At 39.8% G+C, this 24,505-nt stretch overlaps 1 protein-coding gene across 1 annotated transcript in view; it reads left to right on the plus strand.

Annotated features, from left to right (window-relative positions):
- PCSK5 (proprotein convertase subtilisin/kexin type 5) overlaps positions 1-24,505 on the plus strand; it is a 618,746-nt gene that overhangs the window by 58,902 nt on the left and 535,339 nt on the right.

Below are 24,505 nucleotides of genomic sequence, written 5' to 3' on the forward strand. Positions count from 1 at the left end.
TTGATTTTAACTGATACGCCTTGTCATCCAACTAAGTTATGGAACCCTTAAGTCCGTCCACAGAGACCGGTCATTGCGGGGATTTTATTTTGATTCTGAACCTCAGTATGCACTTTTGTGACCTGGGCCTTTCGTTGTGTCTGTATCTTTAAGGGAAAGATGAGTGATGCTGCTTTTATAAGTGAAAACCACAAGGATAGGCTCGATGCAGGGTCCTTGTGGCAAGCCTCAGGTCAACATAAAGGACCACAGTTTAGAGTCTGACATCATTGAGAGCTAAGGAGTTGCTCTGCCTCACCTATATAAAAATCTCCACTATAATTTAATCGTCGGTGTGTTTGGTTTAAACCTGATTGCCCTGGAGGATTGCTTGCTGCTTGTGGGGGAGACAGGCACTCTGAGAAACTGATGAATGGCAGACACATTGTCATCTGTTGTGCCGGAGAGGCCATCTTTGACTCATACACCTGGCTTCCCTCTCCATCCCTGTAAATAGCTCAGCCAAACGGCACTGATAAAGCCTAGCAAAAAAATCTTCCCTGCTTCCTCTCACATCATTCCCAGAATATGTGAAGAGATTAATGGAACATCTCACAACATTCTGCAGAGGGAGCAGGGATGGTAGTGGGGAGGAATAAGGATGTGTGGAAAAACAGCTAGCAGCAAACTTCTAAGAGGAAGTTGTTGTTTGTCCTTCGTTCTCGAAGAGCACCATGACATCAGGAAGGTGATGCCATGACATGCAAGTGAATTGGATTTAAGTGAGGCAGGGCTGTGCAAGGTCACCAGCCTCACTCTCTCTTTCTGGGCCGTCTGGGTCCAATGGCAAGAGGAGGTAAAGAAGAGTAGGTCATAGATTTAGAGCTGAAAGGGATCTTAGACGTTGTTGCCTAGTGATAAGATAGGACTGAGGGCTAGAAAGAGCCTTAGAGACCATCTGTAGCCAGAATGGACTTTGTTTTCTTTGAATGACTCAGCTCGCCTCGTTGAGCTTCCCTGGATGCTGGGGCTTGCTCTTCAGGGGCAGGACCAGAGCTTCCTGTGTGATGAGTCGTGGCGCTGGCTGAGGGGAGGTGTGTTAACGTGGTCTACGCTGGGGGAGGGGCCAAGTCAAGAACCAATCGGCCCTGGTCGTTCAGGCGGCGCTTGATGATGTCAAAAACTCTATAAGAGGGGAGAGGACAGCTTGAAGATCCTCCTTTCCTTTTCCGGTTGGAGCCAGAGACACCTACAGCCAAAGCTGAGCTGCCGGTAGCAGAGCTGACTAGAGGCTAGTGGTAATCTTCTTACGGTAGAGGGGAAGCATGTATACGATTTTGCCTTATACCATCTCGCTTCTCTGTGGCCTTTTGGTTACCCTTATAAGGCGGACTTATTGGGCCTGGAAGCTTTTGATGAAAATATCAAAATGGGGACGCTGGTTTGTGGGCTTGTTATTGTGGAGTATAAATACATGCTTTAGTTCTCCTGCCTTCTGCCTAGAGAATTCCTTATATCTTGCGGTTCCGGACCTTTTAGGCACATATGAGATTCTCTTTGAAATCATAAATTCTGCCTTCCTAATATACCATCTAGTCTTAACGTCTTCATTTTACAGATGAGAATATTGGGGCCCAGAGAAATTAAGTGACTTGCTCAGTGTCACATAGTCAGTAATTTAGATGGCATGGTGGATAGAAGCCTGGGCCTGGAGTCAGAAATACCTTGAATTCAAATCCAGCCTCAGATATTTACCAGCTATGTGACCTTGGGCAAATCACTTAATTTTTGTTTGCCTCAGTTGCCTCAGTTAAATGGGGTTGGTAAAAGCACCTCCAAAGGTTGTTGTGAGGATCAAGTGATATAATATTTGTAAAGTGTTTAGCATAGTGCCTGACACATAGTAAGGACTCTATAATGTTAACTATGACGGCAATGATGGATTTGAACCCACCTCTGACTCCAAATCCAGGTCTTTTCCTCTACCATCGGGAAGACCCAGGCTCAAATTTTACCCCAGGCATTCACATTCTCTGTGGCCATGAGCAAGTCACCTCATCTGAAATGATGGAGTTATCAATACCTATCATGCCTGTCTCCCGGGACTGTTGTACGGCTTAAATGAACTAACGGACATGAAGCATTTTGCAAACTTTAAAATGTTATATCATGTCAGTAATAATCACTATTATTGTTATCTGTGAAGTTTGTTTTAAAGATTGAGTTCTCAAGCATTCACGTTATTTGGGGAAGGGCCCAACTAGAGAGAAATCATTTAATCTTCCACCCATATGTGGGTAGTAAACATATGAACAGTGGGTGGCTATACCTACTTGTCATGATTTCTCTATTTCTTTTTTTTATATTAATTAATTATTTTTAGGAAATAAGATTTTGAGTTCCAAATTTTCTCCTCCTCTCTTCCCTCCTCCCCACCCCAAGATGGCATGTAATCTGATACAGGCTCTACACATACATTCATATTAAACATATTTTCACATTAATCATGTTGTAAAGAAGAGTTAGAACAATGGAGGAACCATGGATTTCTCTATTTCTTTTGGAATATTATTTTATTAGGATGATACATCCTTTTCCAATATTATTTGGACCTGATGTATGGAGTCATTTTAAAACAAGGAGGACAAGGCTGTTAAGCCCAAAGGGTTGTTTGGTTTAGTTTTTTGTTTTTTTTTTTTTTTTCCCAGAGAGGAGAATAATTTAAAAATTTTATTTATTAAAGAAAAAGGCAGCCACTGAAATTAATGTGCAGATTGGGTCTGAAACGTGGAGTCCTGTCTCCTGTTATGTGCCATAACTTGCCTTGTTTAATTTTATCCAAAATATTATGACACAATATCCATGTTTGCACAATTATATCTCAGTGATATAAAAGACACCTTATTTTCTTCACCCAATTTTCTGGGGGTTATAGGAGCATCTCCCAAAGCTCCCAGTCAATTGAATTTTCTCACCCTTGTTTCCCACTCAGAACTGAATATTTCTGGAAATGCAATCTGCTGGGCCACTTTTGAATTAGCCAAGTGTTTGAAGCAAAGTCACGTTTTTCATCTGTTGGTTAACTTTCAAGGCCTATTTGATCTTTTGTAATTAAGATGGTTCGCATTTCAGACCTCATGTACATAGGCAATAGAATTTTCATAAACCAAACACATTATTTAGAAGTTAAAAATGTAGTGTGTTAGTACATATTATTTTCAGAATCAAGAATTACTGGATATGGGCAGATTTCTATATATTTTTTTTTATACTCTGGGCCAGAGGTGGGAAACCTGGGGCCTTGAGGCCACATGTGGCCGTTGGCCACACTTGAGGACCTAGAGGGCCACATGTGGCCTCGAGGCCCCAGATCCTCCACCTCTGCTCTGGGCTTTCTAGTTGGCCTCCTATGTTTTAAAAGTGAAGTCTTATTTACTCAGTCTGGGTACTAAAGCTTCAAATGTCTCAATTATAATCTAAAAGTGTCGCCATAATCAAGAATTCATGGCAAATGATGGATGGTACAAGAAGGCAGAGACTGTTACCAATAACCCTAGGTGGCACCAGTCTTCCTTTATTCTAAGGCTACCTACAAGAAAAAAGTAAAAGTAAAGGGAGTCTAGGCCTCTGAGCTGGTGTTTAGACTGGTGTCAGATGAGGCTTCTTTGTGGCAGAACAACAGAGATCTGAGAAGTCTGATCATTTTGATGGCTTTCTTCACGCCTCTGTATATTCCTGTGTATTGTGTATATCTCTGGAAAGGCCTTACTTATATGTTGAGATGTGCTTTTAAATCTCTTAGTCTGTAGTCAATAAACATTTGTTGAGTGCCAACCATCTGCAGGCCCCATGCTATAGTCACTGGCCGTACAAATACAAAAAAAAAGAAAGACAGTCCCTGCCATCAAGGTACTTATAATCTCATGGTGGGAAGACAACACATTAAAAAAAAAAAAGCTTAAGGCACAGACTACACTAAAGGGCCAGACAAGGATAACCCTGTGTCATTGTAGAGTCAGCCATAACTATCCTGGACAATACCTTCTGAGCCTTCCCCTTGCTTTTTCTGGCATGCCTGTGTTATGAGTTAATTATTATTCATAAGACCCCAGCAGATAACACTAGGATGATGGAGAATTGGCTTTCCTTTCCTCCGCCTACCATCTCTAAGGGTCTTCTGGAATTAATATGCAGACTTACCCATGGGCAGGGGAATTGTTACTTGATTTGTGATAAAGCAGGAGTGGCTCTATTCAAGTAACTGTTAGTTCTAAAATTGTTGATTGGTTAATAAATATTAATTAAGTGCCTACTGTGGGCCGGGGACAGCTAAGCAACAAAGATACAAAAAGAGGCAAAACACAGTCTCTGCCCTCAAGGTGCCTGGAATCTAAGGAGAGAAGAAAACAAGCAAAGGAATATATACAAACAGGCCATAAATAGAATAAATAGGAAGTAAATGAGAGAGGAAAGGCACTAGAATTAAAAGGGGTTGGGAAAGCCTTGCTACAGAAGATAAGATTTTAATTGAGACTTAAAGGAAGGCAGGGAAGAAAGTAGGAAGAGGGAGGGAGAGCATCAACCAGAGAATATACCCAAAGCTGAGAGATATGGAGTGTCTTGTTCATGGAACAGCAAGGAGGTCAGTCTCACTAAATCGAAGACCACTTGTAGGGGTATAAGGTGTGAGAAGACTGGAAAGGCAGGAGGGTGCTAGGTCGTAAAGGACTTTGAATACCAAACAGAGCATTTTGTATTTGATCCTGGAGGTGCTAGGGAGCCAGCCACTGAAGTTTATTGAGTGTGGTGGTGATAACATGGTGGGACCTGTGAATTAGAAAAATTACTTTAGTGGCTCAGTAGAGGATGGATTAGAGTGGGGAGACACTTGAAACAGGCAGACCCATTAGCAGGCTATCACAGTAGCTTAGGTATGAGGTGATAAGTCCTGTCCCAGAGTGGTGGTGGTGTCAGAGGAGGGGGAGGGGGTATTCAAGAGCTGCTACAAAAGTGAAATTGACAGGCCTTGGCAATTGATTGGATGATGGGGGATGAGAAACAGTGAAGAGTTGAGGATGACCCCTAGACTATGAGCCCAAAGGATTGTGAAGATGGTGTTGCCTTCTGAAGTAATAAGGGTAGGAGGGAAGAGGGATACTGAGAAAAAGGTTCTGTTCTGTTTTGGACATGATGAGTTTGAGATGCCTCCTGCACATCCAGTCTGAAATATCTGAAAAGTAGTTGGAGATGCAAGATTAGAGGTCAGCAGAGAGGTTGGGGAAGGACAGGTCAGTTTAGAGATGGTAATTAAATCCCTGGGAACTTCCAGCAGTACTGCTGTTATTTGAGCCTTCCCTTGTTTCCTTTCTCATGTTCTAGGGACAGCAGGAGCAGACCCTTACATTCCTAGGTTAGTGCAGCCTCATCTTATAAAAACTAGTCATAGACATGATAGGGTAAGATTATATGGAAACTGGGGGTGAGGGCAGTTGCAGGTGACTCTGTATAGGTCATTACCTCTGATTGAGAAAGGGAGGCATGTTTATGGCAATACTATCAAAGTTCGTAGACAGCTTCCTCCTTTCTGTAAATAACCAATAAACTTTTTTGGGAGCAGGGAGGACGGTCTGCTGCAGTGGTATAGAAGAGTTTTGGAAGAAGTCTCTTGTTCCAAAACAAAATACATCAATCAATTTAAATAATTTTTAAAAGGAGTAACTTTTTAAATGTGATTTCTTTTCAAAGAAATAGGGTTCTTTCTGGTTTGGGGGATACTCCTACTGCAAGAGGCATGCTCGTACTCTGATTAGAAGTACAGTCTTCCAGAACACACATAAAAAATGTTGACTGAGAGAAATTCTGGTCAAGGAGTAAGCAGTGTGTAATGGGAATATTTTAAAAGGACTTGAATGAAAACTTAAAGGAAAACTCTCCAGCTCACCCTATTCCTGCAGTTTTGTGGCCTTAATTGATAAGCCCATACAGTAGAGGGGTCGTTTATATTATGTGCGGCACATAGTAGGTACTTAATTATTGACTAAAAGAGAATTTATAGCACGACTCAATGCACAAGACTTTTCCCAGAGACATTTAGAACATATAGGAATATAGAGACACATAAGTCATCATGATGATCAGACTTCACAGAGCTGCATTGCTGTACCAAAAAGAAACCTCATCTGACTCTCTCAAGGTCCCTCCTTCTAAAGTGTGCTGTTCGAACAAGTTATTGTTTGTCCTTCGTTCTTAAAGAGGACCATGACATCAGAAAGATGATTCCATGACATGCAAGTGAATTTGATTTGCATGAGGGAGGACTGTGCAAAGTCACCAGTCTCACTTTCTCCTCTGGAGCTTCCTCTGGGTCCAGAGGCCAGATATAGAGCAGGACAACTGGAGATGGCCCCGGATGCAATGGGAGACCTTGGCCTTTCTAAGTAAGGTAAGGTCTTTCCCAGGTCTCAGTTTGACTGAGGCAAAGTCCATTCAGTGATAAAGGTTAGGTGAGAAATGAGGCAGAGAATGGCCTCTTTTATCTAGGTGAAAAAAAAAGAAAAAATCACTCTGGAAAGGGAAGACTGTCAGGGTTTCTGGCCAAAACAGAAACAATTGCTATTTACATTCACTCTGAGCCTCAAGGCCCAAACAATGACCAAGTGAGGCTTGGGCTGGGACATATTGTTTGCCAATCAGTGAGAGCCAGAGTGATTTAGATTTAAGATATGGTCCTTAAGAAAGAAATCTAGCTGTAAACTCCAAGATATCTTGTGAGAGTTCCGTGATCAAAATTTATATTCCTTTGGGCAGAGCACCCTTAGGTAAGGGTACCATACCCTATGTGGACAGAGGAAGAGGAGGCAGCAAAGGAAAGAAGGAATGAAGGAAGGACATAAAGAAGGAAGGAACCTTAATCACTGAATGGGTGTTGCCTCAGTCAAACAGACCTGGGGAATACTTTACCTTAAAAAGGCCAAGGTCTCCCACTGCATCCGGGGCCATCTCCAGTCGTCCTGATCTTTATCTTGCCAATTGACCCAGATGGCTGTGGAGGAGACAGTGAGGTTGGTGACCTTGCACAGCCCTCCCTCATTTAAATCCAATTCACTTGAAAGTCATGGCATCACCTTCCTGATGTCACAGTCCTCTTTGAGAATGAAGGACAAACAATAAGCTGTGAGTAGTAGTAGCTGTCCCACCGGGGACCCAACTGGCTGGTTCCAATTATCTGAACATCACTGGACTGGAAGGAAGGTATAGGCTTAAGACCAAAATGAATATGCATAGCCAGTGAGGTTGCAGAAGGGCCCTAAGCAAATTGTGAGAGAAGACTGTAGAGACTGCAGTCTAATCGTTTATAGCAGGAGCAAGTTACATTGGAAAGAGTACTAAATTGAGAGTCAGAAGACCAGGATTCAAATCCTGACCCTGATATTTACTAACTGTGTAACCTTGGACAATTCTCTTAAATTTTTCTGGGATCAGTTCCCATCTATAAAATGAGACCATTGGAATAGATAATCTTTAGAGGTCCATGATCTGGCCTGCAGTGATGCTAGATCTGTGAGTGGTACTCTGGAAAAGAGCCTTTAGGTGGTCAAGAGAATATTACTAATGAGGGAGAGAAGCTAATGGTCTCAATATTCCTAAGTATAGCCATAATGAGCTTGCTAGGACTGATGCATTCCATGTGGTGACTCCAATTACCTGGATCCTAGATTCTGGCAGTTAGCCTGGGGACAGAGTCTTGCAAGGGAAGGGAAAGAAGCCCTGGAGGGATGGAAAAGGTAGCTCCTTTTCCAGGGAGTATTTGCTTAGGGTCTGGGCAGAGCAAGGGGTTACACTCTTCAGCATTTCAAAATCTTAAGGGGATTATATTGTCCTCTGTGGAAGCCCATTCAGAAACAGCCTGTTCCTTCAGAGAGAGTCCAATGTCAGGCAACTTGCTGCTATGTAATGAAAGAATTCCATTGACTTACTGAGTGAGTGGTGACTCAAGTTAAGGAATTTTGGGGGCACCACAGAGGTGGTGTTTAAGATGTTTGAGGGCTTTAGGACCTCAGGTCAATAATAAACATTGCCTAAACCACACTCTATAGAGACCAGAAATCAGTGTTTCCCAACACTCTATTATGGTAGCTGGTTAAGATACATAAAAGACTGGGCCAACCAATGTCCTTTTGGCCATGAAGATGACCAATGCACCTTGCTAATGGGAGAGAAAAGACTCCCAGAGGATTAGACTTCTTAGGTTCAAGCTTCTATCTGAGGTTGGGAGGTCTTGAAAAATGGTGATACAGAAATTGGCAGCTTACACCTCCAGTTGGAATCTTGAAGAGTTGAATAATTGGAGATGTTAGGAGGAAAAATGAACCGTTTCAGAAAAGGAATGAGTGTTAGATAAGGAAACACAAAACTGTGCAAGTGATGAGGCAGACCCTAAGGCATGTTTCTTACCACTGACTCGGGATGATCAGCATTGGCCCAGTAGGCCAAACAAATAGAGACCTTCTTGCAAGCCTTAACTGACTGTAAACCAAGTGGGGAATGGGGAGGCATGGTTACCTTAATCCCTGCTTGAAGGGAAGAGGAGAAATGCAGTCTTTAGAGGGAGATAGATTACTGCTAACACTGCAATCAGGAACGTAGAGCATTTGATTTGTAAGGTAGGAAGGCGTCAGCCATTGCTATTGGCCTCCATAAGGACACCAACTTGCCCCACTGAGCCTGTCTATGCATGAGAAATTGAACTTCTGGGCTGGTGTTGTCATCCCATGATGACATAGGGGCTGAGCTATGTGTTTCAGAAGAAGCAAAAGAAAGACAATCAGGTTAGTCTCTTGGTGACAGAGCAGCACAACTCGGGAAAATCTGGTTACTTGGGTGTTTTTCTTGGGTTTTGTTGTGTTTTTCTTTTTCTTGCTTTATATTGTATGTTTGTCAGGAAAGTATTCTGTTGTTCTGTGTGTATATATATATATATATATACACACACACACACACACACACACACACACGCACACACATACATTTACACAAACACATAAAGATAATTAATAGATTTATATGTGTGTATGTGTGTGTATATGTATATTTATATATGTGTGTGTGTGTATGTATCCACATACACACACACACACACACACACACACACACACACACACACACACTCCGGGTTAAGAACTCCTGTTCTGAAGCAAGTCAAGTATATTCTCCTGTCCACTGGAAGGGAGCGGTCATGAAAAAAAATGGTGCATTTAAAAAATAATGTGGAGTGCAGTCATACAGAAAGGAATTGTGGGATGCCTTGGTGGGAGCCTGGGAAGGATCATGGAATTAAAAAAAAAATCCCAAAGTGTTTTTGTTTTCAGTGTAAGGGAAGACTAAGTCCACCCTTGCCCTGCAGGAAGCTCACACAATGAACATTTCACTGACTGGGTGGTTACTCACTTCAGTTAATGCCATGTGGCTCCTGCCCTTTTTTTTTTTTTAAATCCTGCCTGGATATACTTAGGATTCTCTAAATAAATTGGAAGTAGTAACAATGCAATAAATAGCAGCCAAAAAACCCCTGAAACACCTTGGAGTCCTGGGGTCAGATTTCCCTATGAGGGAAATGACTGAGAACAAGAAGAGATACTCTGTATGTTTTGAAATGGCACAAACCAGCAGCATCCTGAGATAGCATTACTATGCTGTAATAGCAGAGAGGAATTTGAGGGCTTGGTGGCTGTGCAGCAATCTGGCAGAACTCAAAATTCTATACTGCAGGCTCTGGGGACTTTATTTTTAATTTGCGTTTTACTGGCTTTTAAAAAACTTTATGTTTTTTTTGTCTTATTTTTGCTTACTAACCCTTACTAACAAAACAGGCTGGACAACAGTTGGTAAAGTGAATTAATATTAACTCTTCTCCATAAATCATTACTGAATTTAGGCAAGGAGCTCTCTGAGGGACTGCAGATTTCCATGAAGTAGAAACACCTTTATAGCAACAGGTCTAGTGCCTACCTGGGAATTCATACTGATATTTTAATAAGACGAAACCTTATATTTTAAAATTCTTAGACCGTTTTATGAAAGTATGATTAAAGCATGCAGTGATTTGAATGGGTAGGATCTTTGATTTTTCACTTAAGATAAATCTAATTTGAAAACCACCAGTAGCCATGGTCCAGTAGATTGATAAAACCACATAGTAGATATTACTGATTTGTTAGGTTTACATAGAGCTCATTTTCTTTGATGTGCTCAGGATTCTTCACTTCATTTTCTTCAGTGTAAAACTGTGAACCAATGGATGTATTATGTATATATATATGTGTGTGTGTGTGTGTGTGTGTGTGTGTGTGTGTGTTATATAATATAAAAACATATTGATGGGAATTGACTAATTGAATGACAACAAAACCTCTAATAATAGGATTCAAGAAATCCATTTGAGATGAGGAGGATGGGCAGCTGTCTGAGTCAGTCACCAGAGAACATCTGTAAAAGTATTACGAATTAGTAACCTAAGCTAGAAAAGCATGATCACATGACCAGTCCCTGGGTTCTGGTCCTATCAGTCATCTTTGCTATCCAAATGAGCTGAGAACTGAAGACTTTCCTAACTCAAATCGAACCTCTTCCATGAAACCCACTCTGATTCTCCTAGTTAATAAAAATGTTCCCCTCTGCCACCCTTGGATTGTAGAAAAAAAAATTATTTATATCTGCCTTATGCACCTACTATGAGTACTATATTGTATTATTATAATTTGATATATGCTATAATTCTCTCATGAAACTGTAAGTTCCATGAGCTACAGCTGGGACCCAATTAGCACAAATGAAAAATCTCACGTAGTGGTCATATTATTGAAATTCACACTGTCTCTTTCAACTGGGCTGGAACCAACCAATGACCACACTTTACATGATTATAACTTCAAATAGCGCACATTCAAATACATGTGACCACTTCAGGGGATTTAATTCTTCACAGTAATTGGAACCTACCTGTAGTTCTTATTTGTACTTCCTCTAGTGCCCAACACTGTTCTGTACATAGTAAGTGCTTAATAAATGTTTTGTTTCAGTAGCTGAAGGAAATAGGAAATTAGTCTGTGGAGATCATCTGGGATCATTGAGTTAAAGCAGAAAATGACTTTGCATTCCAATCCTACTCATTTGACATATGAGGAAACAGAGGCCCAGAAAGGCTAGATTCCAAAGGTCATGCAGGTGGCATTCCAACTGCCTTATTGTACCTACAAGAAAACTTTGGCCCAGCGGAATTCTGTGGCAGAGGTGGGGGTAGACCCTAGGTCTCCTGACTCCGAGAGCTAGTGATCTTTCCATTGCATTGAATTTGGAATATGTGGGGTTCAAATCCTAATTCTGCCTCTCATTACTTATGTAGCCTTAGGCCAGTCACTTAATGCCTGTGGCCTTCTGTAAAATGAGGGATTTGGGCCAGATGACCTCTAAAGGCCCTTTTAGATCTAAATCTATGATTTTGTGTTGTAGTCCAAGATAAAGTGTTAGAATACAAGACAAGTCCGAAGTTCAGAGGAGGGGCTGAGCACTTCTAGTAGAAGAGAATAGAGAAGATGTGGCTTCAGTTTGGCCTTGAAAGATGAATAGGAAAAAACTTTTAAGTCAATAACTGGCAGCCTCTGGCATCTGATTTTTATCGTCACAGGGGCCAGGTTGTAGAGAGAAGCACACAAGCATCCAAACATAGGAACTGAGCCCACCTTAGGGAGGCAACCTGGCATAGGGAGAAGAGCACGTGACTGAAATCTGAGGACCTGGGTTCAAATCCTATCTTCGATGTTTACTCCCTATTTGACATTGGGCAAGTCACTTAAATTCCTGACTCAGTTTCCCCAACTATAAATGAAGGGATTGGACTAGATAACCACTGAAGGCTGTTCCAGCTTAAGGACTGTGATCCTGTGATATTCCTTCCCTGCTCTTCCTGATTCAGATCCCAACATCAGATTTTAGACTGATCCTGGATTGTTCTCCATCAGGTGATGAACGTCCTTCATCCACACATCTTCATACCAGGAATGAATAAGTGAAAACCCCTTTGGGAAGATAGCCAGCCCTTGCTTTAAGTCTTTATCAGATAATACTGCAGCAGAGATAAATTTAGAGCAGAGTGGGGAGAGAGGGCTTAAAAAAAGAGAGATGAAGGTATTAAATACACCTCCTCTACTTCACCTCCTTGCCAAAGGCTATCCCTGACTTGTTTTAAGTCCTTACTGACCTGACCTAGTAGTGTGGCCGGAGTGCAGTCTCTCTCCATGCTGTATTTTTAAATTTAAATGGAGATGCTTCATGGGAGTAAATAATCGATATAGAATCATCCTACAGGTTAGAAGAGGGTGCTGTTGTCAGAGATTGAAGAGCAAAGGAGCACATGTCCTCTCTCTTCAGCAACAGAGAAACCTTATAGTGTCCCAGAGAAAGGTTCTTTCCTCTTGTGTGCACCAAGAACTACAAAAAAGAAGCATTTCTTGTGCCCAAAGCAAGAACCACAGGCTTTAAAATCAGCTTTTAAAATCAGTTGGGAGGGGACAGGGAGAGATCTCAGAATATGGGCCACAAGGACTCATGAGCAGAGACCTTGCAAACATCATGAGGCTGCTTCTGGGGAAGAGAGCAGAGCAAGGAGGAGGTCACCCTCAGGGGACAGAGGGAAAGAGGGTTAGCTTTCAATTTTAACTAACTAGGTACTAAACTTGGTTATTTTTATTTGCTGAAGAAGTACAAATGCTTTTCAAAATTTTTTAAATTTAAACACCCTGGGGCCAAGGCCTGATTGTCCTACCCTAGTTATAGCGCTGGTTTCACCACAGGTGAAAAAAAAAAGTATGCATACCCAGGGAATGAAAGAAAACTGGGCAAAATTGAAGCAGTCAAAAGTACCTGATGAGAGAAGAAAAAAGATCATACTGATTCATGTATTCATAGTAACTGATTCAAGGGCGTCCAGGATAAATAAGAAAGTAAGATGGGTGGGGCGGGGAGGGGGGGAGGCAGGGAGGGAAGCACAAGTAAAATATGATTGATTTGTAAATGAGCTCTTATGATTTTCCCCCATTCCTCAAAGTCCCTTCTATCCTCTTCTACTCTCAGCTTGCCCTCAAGTACAGAAATTGCTAACTACCACTTCATTACTAGCCAACCCTTTTCTTTCTCTCTTGTTCCCCCATATCCTTCTCACTCCCTCTGTTTGCCCTCCAATGGCCCTCATGTGCATTACTCAGCAGGACTGATAATAGTCCAGATTAAGGAGGCTGTTGACCCATGACTTAGTAATCAGACCTGAGTTTAATCATGAGACAGAAACAATACCTGATTCTCCTTAAGTCATAAATGACAAACAAGGGCCAAGAAATAGAACTTGGATTATGTGCTGATTAAAATGCATAGAGAATGATACTAAGTCTAATAACTGACTGTTATCGATGATTGCAGAATCTTCAAAAGTTGTTTATAATAGTCAACCATCATATTTGATAGAAGGCCTTTCCCAGAGGTTATAGTCTTTAAAAAGAACACAAAGACTCCTGGTCATATAAAGAGCTGAGTCTAGGATTCAGACAACTAAAGTGGTTCACGGGGAAATAAATTCAGTTAGGCATTGATTATATCTTGATTAATAGGCAGATGTCAATTTTATTTTAATAATTTAAAAATCTGACCTTCATGTTGTATTTAAGGTCTAGGGACGCTCTGATTCTGTTCTTTTCTGCTCTCATGTATGTAGTAGGGAAGAAGAGATTGCAGATCAGAAAATAAAATAAAATTTAATTAAAATGAAATTGAAATAAGGGGAGCTAGATGGTACAGTGGCTACAGCACTGGCACTGGAGTCAGGAGGTCCTCAGCTCAAATCCGGCCTCAGACACTTGAGGCTTACTAGCTGTGTGACTCTGAGCAAGTCACTTAACTCCTAATGCCTTGCCAAGAAAAAAAAATAGAGAAGTGGCCATCCTGTTAGAAAGGAAAACTGGAACCCAGAGACACGAAATAGTTTGTTCCATAAGTCAAAGCTGAAAGTAAAGAATTGTGGCTAGGAATTCTAATTTTCAGTAAGTAATCTTTCCCAAAAGGTAGTAAAATCAATACTGTCTAATGGAGTACTGTAAGATGTTAAAACCCTACCTTCTGCAATAAGCCTTTTCTGATTCTTCTTAATGCTAGTGCTTTCCCTCATTGGCAATTTATATCATATTTGTACATAGTCATCTTCATTCTGTCTTCCCCCATTAAATTGGGATTTCCTTAAGAACAGGGACTATTTTTTTTTTGGCCTTTCTTCGTATCCTTGGAACTTAGCACAATGCCTGTACGTAGTGGATACTTAATAAATCCTGGTTGATTTGACAGAGCTGGAAGGGACAGTAGAGAGTTCAGCTCCCTCATTTTGCCATCGAGGAGGGTGAGCCTTTGAGAGATTAGATGACCTAAGGTGGGACATTAGAGATTAAATTCACAGTTCTTGATGCCCCCAGTTCAGCGGTCTCCCCTGATATTATCCTGCTTCTATGTCTCTAGTTTTCCTGGCTTTTATCTTTCAATTTGCCTGGCAAACAGAGAAACTCAATGTGAAGATCTGAAGGTGATGGCAATGGTTGTGCTTAAGAATAGTAGTGGTAAAAAAAAAAGTTAGTCACCTATAAGCTAGTACTGTATAGTTTAGCAGCTTCAGAATCTATTTTCTTGGTCTTCAAATCTTTCTTCACAGAACTCATTTTGGGGGATGTGATCGGATATGTCCTAACCAGTTCTATAGTTAGTATTGACTGATAGGAACAGGGTCAGGAGTGAGGTCTCTTGAAGCAATTGACATTGGTTTACTCAAAGGGTCAAAGATTTGGCATAAGGTCCAGAGAAGATAACACCATGAATCATCAATAGAGCATACCTGGCCTGACCCAAATTTGACTACAAAGTGTGTCAGAAAGTTGTTATTCACCCCAACTTTAGTAACTTTGAGGCATGTGACCTCGGGCAAGTCAATTTCGCTAAATCTGATTGACTAGACAGACATTCTGAAGGAGTCTCAGCTCAGAGAACCAAATTATACACACACATTCTTTCAGACTTGATTTTCCCTTGTAACCAAGGAATCAGGGGACCTCCCTATTCAGATTTGCCGTGTTTTCAAGTCTGTGGTTGGGAAAACCCCCCAGAGAAGCTGGCATACCACCACACTTGCTGTGTAATTTAGAAGTTTGGAGCTCAAAATACCATACTGTTTTACTTAAAAAAAAAAAAAAAGTTAAGTCATAGGGAAAAAAATTACATAACCCACATCTTTTCAAGAGGCCACAGTATGGTGTTTTGTTTTTAGGTCTACTATGGTAGATACAATCACTCCGGTTTTACTTGTGAAGTACTCAGTACACATGGCCAAAGAAACAGGAGAAATTAAGTGTAGCTCATTGTTAGGATGAATGGGCATGAAAGGCATTGTTCAGTTACTTATCTCCTGTGAAATCTCTGCTCCATAAAACATTATGCAGTCTGGGTTTTTTGTTTTAGCTTTGTTGCCTTGAGAGTCATTTCACCATTTAGGTTTCATGGTTCAGATTTCAGTCTTAGAGCTTTTTTTTTTTTCCAAGTGAGTAGGGACATTTTTCAATTCAAAAACAGGAAAATATTTGAATTTCCACATTGGTTTTCAGAGGCTAGATTCAATTAAATTCAGTAAACTTATGAAATGTGCTAAGTGCTGGTGGTCCTAAGTGGGGGTGGGGGTGCGGGAATTCCAACAGAGTTCCTGCCATAAAGGAGTTTACATTTTATTGAGATTATGTACCATGTACACAGATAAGTATATAGAAAAGACATACAAAGTAATTTAAAAAAAAAAAAGAAATTTGAAGAACAAAATCTCATCGTTGGAAGCCACTATTTTGTTCTGAACATTAAAGGATATGTGTTTGGGTGATGCTTTGATGGGGAGGAAGGGAGAGAGAATGGGCTAGGAAAGAGGGACCAGAAAGGGAACAGACAGTAGCAACTACCAATAAATATTTCATCCTGTTGCTATGTGGCAGTGGTTCTTCCAGTTCAAATTGCTTAACAGTAATTCAGGTTGATACAGGGTCTAGTTAGCTGAGAAGCTGGTGAAGGGATAGATTTCACCACCAGCTTGTGGTTTTGTTTTGGCAAGGTTTCTGGTGCAAAATTTGAGAAGCCACAGCCCTGGACACCTGCCATTTGGAAAGGAGAACCTGCTTGTCTCTTCTTGCGGGGTGCATTTTGTTCAAACAAAGGCAATGTTTGGGGACTTTGTTAGTTTGCCCAGGGTGTGTGCATAAGCTCGTAAAAAGTAGAGGGAAAAGATAAAAAGTCTTAACTTTTGATAACCAAGCTACATCATAGGCATATCTAGAAGGAGGATTAGAGGCCATCTAGCTCACACCTTCCCCCTAATTTTACAGATGTGGAAACTGAGGCCCTTCCTACATTTCTAGTCTTTTCCCATCACTCACTCTGTGATCCAGTGACAGACCATGGCCTCCTTTCCGTTCATCAACTCCTGCAGTTTCACTGACTGTCCCCCATGCCTAGAACTTTCTTCCTCCTCATTTCCATAGCCTGCCTTCCTTAGCTCCCCTCAGGTCCTAGCTAAAATCTTACCTGATTATCTGATTGCCCTCAATGCTGGTGCCTTCCCTTTGTTAATCATTTTCAGTTTATCCTCTCTATCTCTTGTTTGTACATAGTTATTTGCATGTTGACCCTTCCTTTTGACTTTCAGATCCTTGAGATCAGGGATTTTTTTTTTTTGCCTTTCTTTGTATCTCCAGTGCTTATACTGGTGCTTGACCCGTAGTAGACACTCAGTAAATGCTTATTTACTTTATGTGACACAAATAATAAAATAGCAGAATTTGAATCCTGATCCTCCTTCCATTCTATAGTACCCCCTCTAAACTTAGTAGAAGAAAAAGAAGTCTGCCACTTTCCTATTTTTTATGGGGAAGAGAGAAGAAAAAGACAGGAGTCTATTTTAAAACTGAACTGAAGTCCTATTTTGTTTCCCTTTTGTCCTTCAATATTTCCATCAAAAGTGCTTTGGACCTTGAGTTTAGAGACTTAGCAAGAGGAAAGTGTGAATGTAGGAAAGTTTCTTTTCACCCTTGGCAGCTGAAGGTATTTGCTGATAGACTGCCTTAGAGAGCAAAAAGATTCTGTTGGCTAACTTAGCATGTTAGTTATTGATAGTTGTCAGCAAGGCCAGCAATCATATTGACCCTTGGAAGACAAAGAAGTTGTCAAATTCATCTAACATTTAAGCTAAAAGAAACAGCCCTGTTCATTTTCTACCCAAGTGACTTACAGAACTACCAGAAATATGTATCATTCATCTTCCCAGCCCCATTCTTGTCCAAATTAGGTTTACTGGTCATCTCTCCACTAAACTTAAGTCAATGACTGCCCTTTTTAAAAAGTTTTTTTTTTCCCACATTTCAGTTTATTTATTTATTTTAGTTTTCAACATTCACTTCCACGAGATTTTGAGTTCCAAATTTTCTCCCCATCTTTCCTGTCCCGCCAGGCCAAGACAGCATGCATTCTGATTACCTCTTCCCCCAATCTGCCCTCCCTTCTATCACCCCCACTCCTTCTCTTATCTCCTTCCCTTCTATTTTCCTATAGGGTAAGCTAGATTTCTATACCTCATTGCCCATGTATCTTATTTCCCAGCTGCTTGTAAAAATAATTTTTAACATTTGTTTTTTAAAACTTTGAGTTCCAAATTCTCCCCCCTCCTCCCTCCCCACCCACCCTGATGACCTGCATTAAAAAAAAAAATCGTAACTACCTGTGTTGCCTGTTGGTAACTGAATCGCTTGGGGGTGAGCAGAGATACATCCTTGGCATTCCCGCCTCTCCCCCTTAAGCATTAGTAAAATTTGATGAAGGATGGGACCAGACAATGCTGTGGTGTTGTTGTTCGGTTGTTTCAGTTGTGTCCTACCTTTGTGATTCCCATCTGGGGTTTTCTTGGCAAAGACACTAGAGCAGTTTGCCATTTCCTTGTTATAAAGATCATTGTGATTAGTACAAACTTATTGCATGGCTAATGCTCTGGCTCCTGCCTAGATCAAATTTAGTTGTAATTACAACTGTTATAACAACAGCTTTTTACACTTAAAAAAACCCAAGATTCCTCAGAACTATGATATTTGAAAAAAAGAGTAGAGATTTGGGGGTGGTGGTTTGCATAGGATGGAAGGAGAGCTAAAGGAAACAAAGAAAATAATACATAGACATACATACAGACATTGCAGTGTGTGCCCTTCACCTGACCCCCCATCTTAGCCTGAAATGCCTGGGATCAGGGCCTCTTTTAGGTCAAGTCACTTGATGATATGCTGCCTGGCTACATAGTCTAGGAAAGCACTATCCATAAATATGTTACCTGAACTATTGAGACAAAGATTATCATTCAAATGCATTGCCTGATGCTTTTTTCTTGGAAAGAAGTTTCAAAGTGCCTTTGCTTCTAGATGCATTAATATTATTTTCTAGATTACATGGGAACAATTACACACACTTATCTCCAAGTCATCTGGAGTGTTCTGACTTCTGGGTTTTTATTCTCACATGCATGTAATAAAGGCTATCACTGATAGTGTAACACTGGTAGGTGTTAGGCCAGATCCCTGCCCCCTCCCCTCCCATGTTGCAATTTATTCATTTTTTTCCAGACTAATATGTGATCAGATTTGTAAGTCTTTGTGAAAAGAAGCAAAAGTTTAAATAGTAGTATTGCAGATAGATCAGGGCTGAAAATCTGATTGAAACATGTGATTTGAATCGGAGACCACTGGTCTTATTTGCTGCATCCCAGGTATAAAAGGAGGATTTTATTAACTCAATTCAATTCAGCAAGCCTCTATAAGCATCTTGTTTGTGCCAGACACTATACCAGGTACTAGAATACAAAGACAAAAACAAAAACTCACAGTCCTTGCCCTTGTGAAACTTTCATTTCATAGAAATAACACAGATAAGCATATATATGCATGTATATGTATATGCATACATATATGTACACATGTATGCATATATACCTACTCACAGATGGATATGCATATATACATATAGATAGTATTCTTTATCATATTATTTACTTAATATATGTATTTGCTAATATACTGTCAATGCGATTACCACACTATCAATGATGGTCTTTATTATATGCAAGTAAGAATAAAAACCCAGAAGCCAAAACACTCTGGATAGGTGTAAAGGCAGAGTATGTAACTGTTCCTGACGACTAAAAGCAGTGGGTGATGAATTTGAATGAGCATCTTTGTCTCTGTGGTTCAAGTAGCATAAGCAAATGGATGTATGGGTGTATTTCATGTGTATATATCTACATACAAAGAAAAAGAACTTTGGAAGAAGCACCACCACCTGTGGGGATTGTGTTAAAGAAAAAGTTTAATATAAGATGTCATCCCTGAATTAAGCCTTGGAAGGAGCTTCCAAAAGGCAATGGTGAAGGAGAGTTTTCCAGGCAAAGAGGACAGCCTATGCCAAAGTATCTAGGGGAAGATAAATGTCACGTACAGGGAATTATTTTCAGCAGAAATTAGCAGTTATTTAAAGTATAGTCTACAAAATTTCCCCCTTTTGGTGGCATCTTTAGGGATCTGAATACCTTCACTAGGTTTTAATAATCTTCAATTTTCATTTTCAAATTGGGGTATAATCTGATTTTTGGCTGGAGCAAAAATGTAGCTCTTTAAATCTTTGTACCAACTGCTGCACGCTCACAAACACATTGATCGTCCAGAATGAAGGTCTGTGATCATCCAAGATATATTTGATAATAGCTGATAGAAGTACCCTGCTCGCAACTCCCTTGTTTAGGCTTTAGATATGAATTCTGGCACCAGACCAGCCTGAGTGCAGATGGATTTGCATACCTCATCCTTCCCAACATGGAAATTCAGACTCGGGGTGTGCTTTAAAAATCTCTTTGCACATTTGGAAAATGTTTGTTTCAGTGCCATGCCAAATTTTACTTGAGCTCCTCTTAGATACATGGGGATAATAAAGTGACTCCTGATTTCTCATACAGCGAAACTCATCCATGAGAACACTTACTGGAAAGGGCATTTGCTTCAAAAACCACATTTTCTTTCATGTATTTTAAGCTACAGGCCACTTGAATTTGCAGACAGCCTGTCAAATTAGAACACTTTTAGATGAAGTAGTGGTTGGTCTTCTTTCATCTAGCTTATACTGAATTTAGCTGTTTGTTATACTCTTGTAAAAAAAATAAGTTAAAATATGTGCCCCCTTTAAAAAAATATGAACCGCTGAGTTTATAAATTATGTTAGTTAATAGCGGTTGTTTATATTCTTTCAATTTATCAGTCATCAATTCTTGGCCTTGTAATTGAGGATATCTTTTTTGTGTAAGGTCAGAACAGAAGAGTGATTCATTATAGATGGAGGGATCTTCAAGATGGCTTTGTTTGCTCATGTTATTCATTACTATGATGATTGCATCAAACCCTAAGATGTTATAGGCTTCCTCAATGAGCTGTAATTGGTCTCACAACATATATTAGAAAAACTAAATAGATGAAAAATGTGTGTCCCTAGACTATGACATTTATTGGATGCTCAGTTCATTGAGTTCTTAATTAAATCTATTTGGGATAGTCATTGCAAATGAGAAGTGGGTTAGGCCCAGAATTGAATAGGAGGAAGAGTGGACTGGATTATATTTGGGAAATTATTCAGTACTTCTAGTAATCTCTGGTGCACAGATCCATCTTTATAACACAAATGTTCTCCAAATGTTGATATAAGTGTTTGTGAGTCATGGACCATCACAGTCTTCAAGGAATCAAACTTGTATGTGATCCAAAGGACAATGGAGAAATATTCATATTGCAATCAAATAAGTTTTAGCGTATTTCTAATACTCAAGAAGTGGTTTATGAAATTATTTTTGAAGGAATGTAAAACTAGAAAAGATCACCTGGCTATATAGTGAGACCAAGGGCTTATAGAAGGATAGTCAGAGTGGTACCCACAAAGTATTTAAAAGATTCATATGTGTCTCTATCACATTGGATCAATCATCTGAGGAGGAGGGGGAGGAGAAAGCATGGCTCCATGTTGATATTTGTTGAATTGAACTGAACCATGGAGATCAGCTCCACTGAAATATTATAAGGCAAAATAAAGGGAATAAGGGAAAATTTAATTTTAAATGTTTGGATCCAAAAGGGAACGTTTCTCTGGTCCTATGTAATATTATGAAGTAAAGTTCTCTTGTTCCTGAGGTCCTCTTCCTTGTTCTGTTTCCCTTTGGTGTTTGCTCCTTCCTCCATTCTTTTCCAAGTTTGAGTACACACCTGTTTCTCCTGAGAGCAACACATGCTCTCCAATCCTTCATTCACACTCAAGTGTGGGTAATGGATAACCACTTTAAGTGTTAGCTTCCTAGGGGTATTTGCATTTTGTCATGGATCAAAGAAATTTTTTTAAGTTTTGAGGCCTTTCATTTTTGACATCCCCATAATTTCCCCTTATTTTGCATCACTGTCCCTTACCCTCCCTTGTGTCAATGAAAGACAGTTAAGCCCAGCAATTACCTGTGACATGTGGAGGATCAAAACCTTTAGCTAAAAGGACAAAATTTTAATAGTAGGATTTCAGGCATCAGCCACTGTTCTTGGGGAGAGTTTTTGGATTTTTGGGCAGGGTTTTTTTTGAGGGTGAGAGGAGGAACAGAGTGAGGAAGTGTCTGGATCTTTCAGATGTCATGTAAGGTCATTAGCTATTTTGCTTCTCCATACGTTTAATCTTGTCTCTGAAGTGATCATGCAAATATGTGGTAATGGTCTAAAAAAGGTGACATGGTCTGGTAGGATAGTGGGAAGAGTAACATATCTTAAAACCATAAAAACCCAAAGCCAGGATTCAATCTCAGGACATCTAACTTTAGATCATATTACTTCCCAAAGAAGAGGCATAATTATTAGTATCCCATAAATGTCCATTACACTCAACTTTTTCAGAAAACAACTGATTGCAAAAAGTTGTATGCTTTAAAAAGAAAAATACATGTTTCTTATGATTAAAAAGAAAAAAAATAGATCTATACCAACAAAGCAACATGCTCTGGTTAATGAAGTTCTGACTTTAGAGACTGGTGAGTTGGGTTCTGTTCTTGGCTCTATGGAGATGACTTTGTGGGTGACCTTATTTGTGTCTAGCAGCCCCTCTGTGTCTTAGTTTCTCCATCTGTTTTAACTGCAAAGATTATAAAATGCTTGTAGATCATAGAATGGAATATGCTATGTAAACAAAAAGCAGTGTTGTTAGAATAAAATAGCAAATTAGTGACTCTTGTTTCTATTTGTTATTTTTAATGATTCCTGGAAATGCAAAATAATCGGAAATTATTACTAGAAAAGAATGAAAGAAATCATCTTGATAATTTCCTTCAGAAACAGAATTTTTAGATTTTTGTTTTACTTGCAATAGTCACTAGTTGAGAAATATAGTCTTGCCTCTGATTCCGTGTCTTTATATGGCTAAAACCTAGCATCTTCATAATTGGTCTGCTTGTAAATGACTCAAGGTGTCTAACTTCTTCTCCTACTGTTTTTTCTACCAAACAAAAATTCTGATTATAAAGTTCTCATTTTTTATTTATAATATCCTTTTAAAATTCATTGCAGTAACAATATTAGCATTAACTGTTGGGCAAGAAATGGAAATCCGTGTGAGGGTTTGAATTGGCTTGTTTCCTAATTGGTGTAACAAATGGTTTGCAAATTAGGAGAAAGAGGTTATACCTTTGAACTGAGTCTGAATGTTCAGTGGAATAAACAACTTTGCTTAAAAGGAATACCTTATCTCAGACAGAGCCTTAGAACACAGATCTGGGCTGAACCTTACTATGGGTTCTGTTTGCCCAGCACTTAGTGTTCCTTTACATCCCAAGACATCACCAGGATCAGCCCAGCTTCAGGTGGTTTACTGATCATTCCAGACCAGAAGATATTATAGATCAGCCCTGTGAACCCAGCTCAATTAGCGCTGGACTCCAGAGGTGGGGTCAAAGGCAAAGTTCACCAGAACATTTTACTCCATGTACCTTCAGTGATTAATTGCATAGTTACCAAACACGGAGTATTTCCTGAATGCTGGCCTTGTACAAAGCAAATCTTAGACATGGTTGTTGGTATGTGACATGCTATTCCTTGCAAAAGTTGATGATGATGATAATGCTGACTCAGCATCAGTAGAATGTGACTTTCAAGTTTCTTTCCAGTAAAGGTTAAAATTTACCCTGAACCATCCATTGTCCAGGCCTTTCTGCAATCACTAGCACCTATCTGTAGGCTGGAGAAATGAGGATAGGAGTGAATCTTTGGCCGTGGAATAGAACTTTCTTGATCAATGTGGGGATCCAACTGCAGTGTGGTCTTATTAGGAGCAGTCTGAACTGACCAGCTTAGACCTGGAAGAAGTTGGCTTTAGGAAGAAGCAAGATGAGACCAGAGCAGGGTTTCCTAACCTTTCTTGTGTCATGAGCCCATCTGCCGGGTTAGTAAAACCCATCGATCCCTTCTTAGGATAAGGTTTTTCAATGTATAAAATAAAATATGGAGGATTACAAAGGAGATCAGTTAAATAGTTATCAACATACTTAAAAAAAAGTTCACGGATCCCAGGTTAAGAACCCCTAGATTAAAGCAAAAATAACAAACTCCCCAAACACACACATACATACACATATACCCCAGTACTATACTGGATTATTCTCTTTTATGTTCCACCCTGTCAGATCTCCATTCTTAAGACTCAAGAGAACAATTGTCACTTTCAAGTAAGCTTGAGAATCCAATGCCTGATTTTGAAGAGTAGGGGTGCTCTGGGACATATTAAGTAACCTTCTAACTGCAATCTGGGAATACAAAACAAAACAAAAAAGATATTTACAACACACACTCTGAAATTTAATCTGCACTATTAACATTTTCCTCATCACTTTCTTAAATCCAGTCAATCAACAAAAGAATGAATCAGACCATGATTTGTAGCATCTGCTGATTTCTGAGGTGTAAATTATCTTGTTGAAAAGTTAACAATCAGTTCTCCAGTCTGAGCTGGCTCCAGAACCTTAGCTGGTGACTAAGGGCATGGTCAGCTTTAGAACAACCGAGGGTTGGTCATCTCCATGATACAAACTTCCTTAAAGGTATTCATTCACCTTTTAGCTGATCTCTTGGAAGTCAAAACAATTGACCTCTTAAGGACCTTTGAGAAGAATTATGTCCAGCAAATGAAAGAAAACAGAAATTTTTGAGAAGAGATAAATAATGTTCAGGCTAAAATGGAAATTTAGTTGTGGAAAAAAAACCTTTATTATGAAGTAGAGAAAATACCAGAAAGAAGAAAGTCTTAAAACCCAAAGAGGACAATTAATTGCCTTTGGCATAAAGGTCAATTTAAAGCTATTTATGTTTGT

Source organism: Trichosurus vulpecula, chromosome 1 (assembly GCF_011100635.1).
Source record: "Trichosurus vulpecula isolate mTriVul1 chromosome 1, mTriVul1.pri, whole genome shotgun sequence".
In the NCBI taxonomy this organism is placed as follows: domain Eukaryota; kingdom Metazoa; phylum Chordata; class Mammalia; order Diprotodontia; family Phalangeridae; genus Trichosurus; species Trichosurus vulpecula.